The sequence below is a fragment of the Penaeus japonicus genome, unplaced genomic scaffold (genome assembly GCF_977035675.1).
Source record: "Penaeus japonicus unplaced genomic scaffold, GWHDUDI00000001_assembly GWHDUDI00000040, whole genome shotgun sequence".
NCBI lineage: Eukaryota > Metazoa > Arthropoda > Malacostraca > Decapoda > Penaeidae > Penaeus > Penaeus japonicus.
In genome coordinates, this window is record NW_028234442.1 from 10,732,279 (window position 1) to 10,742,278 (window position 10,000).

The following is a 10,000-nucleotide window of genomic DNA, read 5'->3' on the forward strand; positions in this document are numbered from 1 at the left end:
GATAATGCAGCATGTAGCAGTCGCAATGGTCCGCCGGACAATTAAAAGAATGACATTGATGAATCGCTTGAAAATGATAATGATAATGCACGATCGCGATGGATTGATAATAATTATATTGAAAAATCATGATGATTACGCACCCAAATTAATTATAATAAGCAACCCTAACTGTAGTAGCAATAGAGATAGTTAAATATAGTCAAAAACAAATATGTAGTATATAAGTAGTGATAAAAAATATGTAGAAATAACAACAAGAAAAAAAAAAATTATATGGAAACAAAGAGAAGGAGAAGAAGTAAGGAGGAGTAGCAACACGCAAAATGAAGAAGCTGAATAAGAAAATAAAGGAAAACGATAAGAAGAAAAACTAAAAACTTACACAGTATTGTTTCAGAAGCTATTCTAATCCGATAAAAAAAAACTATAGACACCTAAAGTTTCTAAAAGGATTACGAACGAAAAGGAATCCATAGCAGGAGGTCGTTCGCATCAGTTCATAGGAGCATAAAGGATCGGATTCTATAGCTGTTCAGTGTGAATCGGTTCTGCGGTTCATCAACTACTTGTCCTTTGTTCGCGTTTATAGTCGGAGTATTTGGATCATTTATACGTTAACGGTTTTAATGGAATCAAATATTGTAAATAAGTGTCCATGTATTGAGGGTTATTAGTGATATTTGAAGGATTGTAATTTGTTATTTGTTATTTTCTCCTAATGGTTATCATTTTCGTTATTGTTATTGGCATTATGATTAACCTTGTTAGGATCATTATCATTAGTGTCATTATTAGTATCATAAGTAGTATTATCATCATTATTATGTTAGCTTTATTACTATTATTGATATTGTTGTTTTATCATGATCATCATTATTATCATCAGCACACTCCTATCAGTGTTATTACTGTTATCCTTATCATCATTAACACTCTCTTTATCACCATTATATAATTAATCATACTATCATTAACATAATCATTACTATTATGTTTATCACTATTGCTACCAGAATTACCATTATTTAAAAAACACCACAAACTCTATAACGATTACAATTATCCCCATTACTATCACCATCACTATCATTAATTTCATCATTACCCTCACCATCATCATAACCATCATCATCATCACCATCACCATCACCATCACCATCATCCTCATCATCAACAGTATTACCATCGCCATTAATATCATCAGCATCACAATATCGATTTCACTTCGCTCTCCAATCGATATTATAACTCCGCTTCACCACACCTGAGACGTCGCGCTGAAATCTGCGGGAAATGAGAGATTTACACTAATACCCGGGAAGGGGGGAGGGGGGAGGGAGGGGGGGGGACGAAGGGGGAGATGAAGTGAGGGGGGGGGGGCGTGAATGGAGAGGGAGGGGGTGAAGAGGAGGGGACGAAGGGGGATATGTCATGAGGGGGATGGGGCGTGAATGGAGAGGGAGGGGGTGAAGGGGAGGGGACGAAGGGGGATATGTCATGAGGGGGGACGGGGCGTGAATGGAGAGGGAGGGGGTAAAGGGGAGGGGAGGGGGGCTATGTCATGAGGGGGGGACGTGAATGGAGAGGGAGAGGGGTAGGGGAAGGGGGGAGGGAGGATAGGTCATGAGGGGGGGCGGGGAGTTATAATGGTAAAAAAAGGGAAAGGGAGAGAGGGGAGAATTAAAGGGGAGGGGTGGGGAGGGGTTGTTTGTAGAGGACAATGAGGACACACGGGAAGGAGGTGGAGACATAAGAAGGGCGGGGGGGAGAGGAGAGGAGGGGAGGGGAGGGGAGGTAGGGGGTAGGGTCACACACACAAAGATGGCCGAGAATATAAGTAGAGGCAGAAGGAAGAGGTGACACAGTTGTTGGTGGCGCCCCCGCTCTTCACTTGGCCAGGTCAGTTCAGCTGAGGTTCGGTTGTGTCTGTATATATGTAGGTTTGTATATATGTATGTATAGGTATATTATATAATATATATATAATATATATATTAATATATATATATTATTATATATATATATATATACATTATATATATATGCATGCATATATCATATATTATATATATATTATATGATATATATATATATATTTATATAAATATATATATATGCATGCATATTATATATATATATTATATTATATATATAATATATATATATATTATGTTATATATGTATATATTAGATATATAGTAGGATATGTCATAGTGCATATTGTGCATATTGGCTTATATACATTAGATATACTATATATAAATATATATATATATATATATATATATATATATATATATATATATTTTTATGTATATAATATAACATGTATATATATACATTTATATACTGTGTGTGGGTGTATGTATGTGGTGTGACAGATATACCATATATATTATATATATATAGATTTTATATATATATATTTATATTATATTATAATATATATATATATATATACATATATATACATTGGATATATATATTAATATATATATATATATATATAATATTAGATATAAGATATAGATTTAGATAATATATGCCTATGCCATATATATGTTATACATATATATATATATATATATTATATATATATATATAATAGGATAGATTTGTTATCTGAGATAGGATAGATATGGGGAAAGAACAAGAGAGGAGATTGAGAGAAAGGAGAGAGAGGAGAGAGAGAAGAAGGAGGACCGAGAGAAGGAGAGGAAGAGAGAGAGAGAGAGAGAGAAGAAAGAGAGAGGAGAGAGAAGAGAGAGAGAGAGGAGTGGGAGAGAGATTGAGAGAGAGAGAGAGAGAGAGAGAGAGAGAGAGAGAGATTGAGAGAAAGAGAGAAGAGAGATAGAGAGAGAGAGATTGAGAGAAAGAGAGAGAGAGAGAGAGAGAGAGAGAGAGAGAAGGCAGAGAGAGTGCATTTATCCCTATACATATATGACTGAATGCATTTATATAATTCAAGCTCGAATCCTGTGAACAAGCGGCCGCCTCAACATAAACAAAACAGTTGAACATTAAAAACGATTTTTATGAGATTGTTTCTGTAAATGAAAAAAAAAAAACTGTTCGTTCTTGGTGTTCACCTGTTTTGTTCACCCGCGAGGCGAGGTGTGGGGACTGGATGAGTCTGTGGATTATATGAACATCCAAGCAGAGATTTCTTTCCTTAAAAGTATATACACTTCGTTATATTGCTTTCTCGGGCATAAGACAGTGTAACATGACATGAGGAATTCATATAGCGAATATACCTTCGAGATGAACTTATGGCTTTGATTAACAACCGAAACACGACTCAGACAAACAAACAGCAAGGCGAATTTAGGGGAATTTTGTTAGTGAGATGAGGACAAGACAAAGAAACGCAGATCTGTACACCATGGTTGACCTCCGTTAAGATTTCCGGCTCGGAATGTATCCCTGCGCACTTCACGCTTTCCGTTCGCCTATCTGCTCTCTCTCTCTTCATTGGCTCTCTCTGATCTCTCTCATTCATCTCTCTCTCTGCTCTCTATCGCTTCATATCTATCTCTCTATCTCTTCTCTCTATCTCTCTCTCTCTTCTTGCTCTTCTATCTCCCTCATACCGCTCTCTCTCTCTCTCTCTCTCTCTCTCTCTCTCTTTAGTATCTATCTATACCCGATCTTTCATTCATATTCCCTCTCCTATTTTATTCTTTCTCTCTCTCTTTCTCTTTTGCTTTCTCTCTTTCTCTTCCACTACTTTTTCGTTAATCTCTCACAAAACTATATAAACTACACACTCACACCCAACCCCTTCTTTTTCCTAAATCTTTAATGTAGACCTACTGATATATGTTAATCAATACTCGGGGGATTGTTTTTAATACTCTCCAACTCATCAACTACTCCTCATATTCCTCCTCCTCATCATCCATATCTACTCCTCTTCATCCTCCTCTCCTCCTCCTTTTCTCCTCCTCCTCCTACTCTCTCCTCATTTCTGCATCCTCATTCCCTCCTCCTCTCCGCCACCTCCTCTTCCTTCTACTCCTTCTCCTCTCTACTCCTCCTCTCCTACTCTTCCTTCTCTTCCTACTCTGCCTCTTCTGCGCCGCTCTCTTCCTTCCTTTCTTCCTGTTCTTCCTTTCTCATTCCTCCCATTATTATCTTCTTTCTCTATCTCTTCCTCCCACCACCCCTTTTCCTATCTTCAAATCCCACTTCCCTCTTCTCCTCCCTCCTCTTCTTCCTCTCCCTTCTCTCCCTTCCTTCTCCTCTTCCCTCTTTCTTCTCTCCTCCCTTTTCATCCTCTTCCCTTCCCCCCTTCTTTTCTCTCCCTCTCCCTTTCTCTCTTCCCCAAACCCTATTTCTCTTCTCTCTTCTCCCCCCCTTTCTCCTCTTCCTCCCTCCTACCCTTCCCCCTCCTCCCGACCACAATCTTAATCCACTTGTTTGTCGTGTGTGTACTCTTATTATCCTTTGCCTTATTATTCGTTAATGCTTTCTCTTGCATAATATGAATAATAAATGACAAAAAGAACATATTAATCAATGATTAATGATAATTAAGGATAGTTGGTATTAATCCAAGATACAACATATTGTAATCAACATGAAAATGAAATAATAATAATGCTAATGTAATGATGAAATCTATAATAGTAGCAATGAAGGTAAATAGTGATGACAAGGATAGATGATAATGACGATGTGAATAATGATATTGATAAACATGGATGATTACGCATAATTATAATAAGAATAACTGTAGTAGCCAATTAGAGATGTATTCTAGTAATATTTAGTATATAGTAGTGATAATAAAAATAGTTAGAAATAACAACAAGAAAAAAAAATATATATGGAAGAAGAAAGGAGAAGAAGTAAGGAGACTAACACGCAAAATGGAAGAAGCTGAAATAAGAAAATAAGAAAACGATAAGAAGAAAAACTAAAAACTTACATAGTATTGTTTCAAAAGCTATTCTAATCCAATAAAAAAAAAACTATAGACACCTAAATTTTCTAAAAGGATTACGAACGAAGTGGAATCCATAGCAGGAGGTCGTTCGCATCAGTTCATAGGAGCATATAGTGTGAAACGGTTTCTATAGGTGTTCAGTGTGAATCGGTCTGCGGTTCATCAACTATTGTCTTTGGTCGCATTTTATAGTCGGAGTTATTTGGATCATTTAACGTTAACGGTGAGAATGGAATCAAATAATTGAAAAAAGTGTATGTTTGAGGGTTGTTAGTGATATTTGTAAAGGATTGAAAATTGTTTCAAAAGAAAATTTCAAATGGTTATAATTTTTGTTATTGTTATTGGCTTATGATTAATTGTTAGATCATTATATGAATTATTATAAGCATTATGAGTGGTTATTATTATATTATATGTTAGATATTATCTAATTATAGGAATTGTTGTAGTTATCATATCAACATTGTTATCATCAGCCCATCTATCAGTGTGTATTATTGTAAACTTTCATATTAACATCTCTTTACATCATTATATAATTAATATATACTTCATATAACATAACTATTATGTTTATCACTATCGCTAGCCAGAATTACCATTTGGTAAAAAAACCCAAACAAAAACGTTACAAATACAAAAATCCACAACATCAATACCACCTAAAATCATCACCTAAAAAAAAACAAACACACACAACCTACAAATAAATAAAATAAAAATCAATATACAATCTTATTTTCACTTCGCACTCCAATGAAAACAATTCGCTCACCACACTGAGACGTCGCTGTAAATCTGGGGAAATGAGAGATTTACATAATACCTGGGAAGGGGGGAGGGGGATGGGAGGGCGGACGAGGGGGAAATGAAGTGGGGGGGGGGGGGGCGGTGCGTGAAAGGAAGAAGGAGGGGGTGAAGGGGAGGGGAGGGGGATTATCATGAGGGAGGGGGGGGGGGCGTGTATGGGAGGGAGGGGGTTGAGGGGTGAGGTGGGGAGGGGGGCTATGTCATGAGGGGGGGACGTGAATGGAAGAGGGGGGTGTTAGGGAGGGGGTCGGGAGGATATGTCTGAGGGGGGGCGGGGAGTGAATGGAGAGGGAGAGATGTGAGAATTAAGGGGGGGGAGGGGGGAGGGAGTTGAGGAAAGAGGGAACGGAAGAGGGGAATAAGACGACGGGAGAGGAGGGGAGGGGAGGGAGGTGGGGGCCGGGAAATAAGTAGAGGCAGAAGGGAAGAGTGTGACCGTTTGTCGGTGGGGCCCCGCTCTTACTTGGCCAGGACGAATCAGCTGAGGTTCGGTTGTGTCTGATATATGTAGGAGTGTATATAAGTATATTTATATATATTATATATTATATTAAAAATATATAAAAATTATATATTTTATATATATATATATATATATTATATTATATATAATATACATATAAATAAATACTATATATATATATATTATCAAAAATACTTATAAACTTATATAAACATAAAAAAATATAAATAATAAATATCATATATAACATAATTATCCATATATATATTCATATATATTCATATATATATATTATATATATATATATATGTGTGTGTGTGTGTGAGTGAGTGAGGATGTGTTTGTGGTGGTGTGTGTGTTGTGTGTATATATATATATGTATATATATATAAAGGTTAGATATATGTATGTATGTATATATCTAACTCACACACCAAACACACAAACACACACACACATGTGTGTGTGTGTGTATATATAATTAATATATAACTATATATATAATATATATATCTAAACAATAATCCTAATACACCACAACACCACGACACAACACACCAACACATATATATATATAATATATATACTATATTATTATTTATATTATATAATAATATATATAAAATGTGTGTTGTGAGTTTGTGTGTGTCTGTATGCGTGTATGTAATATTTGGATTATATATATTATGATATCAATCTATATATTTCTATATCTATATATATATACTATACTAAATATATATACATGTGTGTGTGTGTTTGTGATTGTCTGTATGCGTTTAAGTAAAATATATATATAATATATTTAATTTATATATATATTCTATATATATATATATATAATTATAGATAGATATGTATCTGAGATAGATAGACATATGGGGAAAGAAAAAGAGAGAGAGATTGAGAGAAAGAGAGAGAGAGAGAGAGAGAGAGAGAGAGAGAGAGAGAGAGAGAGAGAGAGAGAGAGAGAGAGAGAGAGAGAGAGAGAGAGAGAGAGGAGAGGAAAGAGAGTGAGAGGAGACGAGAGGGAGAGAGGAGAGAGAGATGAGAGAGGGAGAGAGAGAGAGGAGGAGAGAGAGAGAGAGAGATTGAAGGAGAAAGACGAGAAGAGAGATAGGAGAGAGAGATTGAGAGCAGAAAGAGACGAAGAGAGAGAGAGAGAGAGAGAGTGGAGAAGGAGAGGGAGAGTGCATGGAGAGAGAGTGCATTTATCCCTATACATATATGACTGAATGCATTTATATAATTCAAGCTCGAATCCTGTGAACAAGCGGCCGCCTCAACATAAACAAAACAGTTGAACATTAAAAACGATTTTTATGAGATTGTTTCCGTAAATGAAAAAAAAAAACTGTTCGTTCTTGGTGTTCACCTGTTTTGTTCACCCGCGAGGCGAGGTGTGTGGACTGGATGAGTCTGTGGATTATATGAACATCAAAGCAGAGATTTCTTTCCTTAAAAGTATATACACTTCGTTATATTGCTTTCTCGGGCAGAAGACAGTGTAACATGACATGAGGAATTCATATAGCGAATATACCTTCGAGATGAACTTATGGCTTTGATTAACAACCGAAACACGACTCAGACAACTACAGTAAGGCGCATAGGTGTGAGGGTACATTTTGTTAGTGAGATGTGGACAAGACATATGATAACGCAGAGCTGTTCACCGGGTGTACCGAGTGTGAGGTCCTGGAGAGGATGGCGTGAAAGGAGAAGGATAGAGGGCACGGGACGCCCGAGGGACGCGAGCGAGAGCGCAGAGAGGAGAGAACGGCGGCAGAGAGGGAGAGAGAGCGGGAGAGAGAGAGAGAGAGAGAGAGCGAGCGAGAGAGAGAGAGTAGAGAGAGACAGCAGAGAGAGACGAGCGAGAGAGCGAGAGCGAGAAAGAAGCGCAAAGAGCGAGAGAAGAGAGAGAGAGAGCGAGAGAGAGCGAGCTTGTGGTTGAGATAGTGTAACGTGGAGGGATGGATGTGGGACAGGAGCAGTGGTGAGGACACAGGTAGATGAGCCGAGCGGCCGGCGTTTTGCTTTTCCTCTCTTTTCTCTTCCACTACTTTTTCGTTAATCTCTCCCCCACCCCTCACCCCCACCCCTCACCCCCAACCCCTTTTCCTAAATCCTTTCATGTAGACCTACTGATATATTTTAATCCTACTCGGTGGCTTGTTTACCTCCTCTCCCCCTCCTCCTCCTCCTCCTCTTCCTCCTCCTCCTCCTCCTCTTTCTCCTCCTCTTCCTCCTCCTCCTCCTCCTCCTCTTCCTCCTCCTCTTCCTCCTCCTCCTCCTCCTTCTCCTGCTCCTCCTCCTCCTCCTCCTCCTCCTCCTCCTCTTCCTTCTCCTCCTTCTCCTCCTCCTCCTCCTCCTCCTCCTCCTACTCTTCCTTCTCCTCCTCCTCTGCCTCCTTCTGCTCCGCCTCCTCTTCCTTCCCTTTCTTCCTCGTCTTCCTCTTCTCATTCCTCCCTTTCTTCTCCTTCCCTTTCCCTCTCTCTCTTCCTCCCCCCACCCCCTTTTCCTCCTCTTCCATTTCCCCACTCTCCCTCTTCTCCTCCCTCCTCTTCCTTCTCCCTCTCTCTCCCCTTCCTTCTCCCTCTTCCCTCTTTCTTCTCTCCTCCCTTTTCCTCCTCTTCCCTTCCCCCCTTCTTTTCCTCTCCCTCTCCCTTTCTCTCTTCCCCCCCCCCTTTTCTCTTCCTCCTCTCCTCCCCCCCTTTCTCCTCTCTCCTCCCTCCTTCCCTTCCCCCTCCTCCCCCTACCCCCATCCTTCATCCACTTGTTTGTCGTGTGTTTAATCTTATTATCCTTTGCCTTATTATTCGTTATTGCCTTTCTCTTGCAATAATATGAATAATAATGACAAAAATAACAATAATAATAATGATAATGATAATAATGATAGTGGTAATAATCCAGATAACAATAATTGTAATCACCATGAATATGATAATAATAATAATGCTAATGATAATGATGATCGTGAAAATAATAATGATGATGATAATGATAAAAGTAATGAAATTATGAAAATGCTAACAATTATAATGATAATCAAAAGATAACAAAATAATGAAGATAACAAAAATGATAACAATAAGGATGATAATAATAATGACAATAACAGTAATGAGGATAATCATGACGATGATAATAATGATAATAGCAGTAGCAATGGAGACAATAAAGATGACAAGGATGATGATAATGACGATGATGATAATAATGATATTGAAAATCATGATGATTACGCAATAATTATAATAAGAATAACTGTAGTAGCAATAGAGATAGTAATATAGTAATATGTAGTATATAAGTAGTGATAAAAATAGTAGAAATAACAACAAGAAAAAAAAATATATATGGAAGAAGAAAGGAGAAGAAGTAAGGAGAGTAACACGCAAAATGGAAGAAGCTGAAATAAGAAAATAAGAAAACGATAAGAAGAAAAACTAAAAACTTACACAGTATTGTTTCAGAAGCTATTCTAATCCGATAAAAAAAAACTATAGACACCTAAAGTTTCTAAAAGGATTACGAACGAAAAGGAATCCATAGCAGGAGGTCGTTCGCATCAGTTCATAGGAGCATAAAGGATCGGATTCTATAGCTGTTCAGTGTGAATCGGTTCTGCGGTTCATCAACTACTTGTCCTTTGGTCGCATTTATAGTCGGAGTATTTGGATCATTTATACGTTAACGGTTTTAATGGAATCAAATATTGTAAACAAGTGTCCATGTATTGAGGGTTATTAGTGATATTTGAAGGA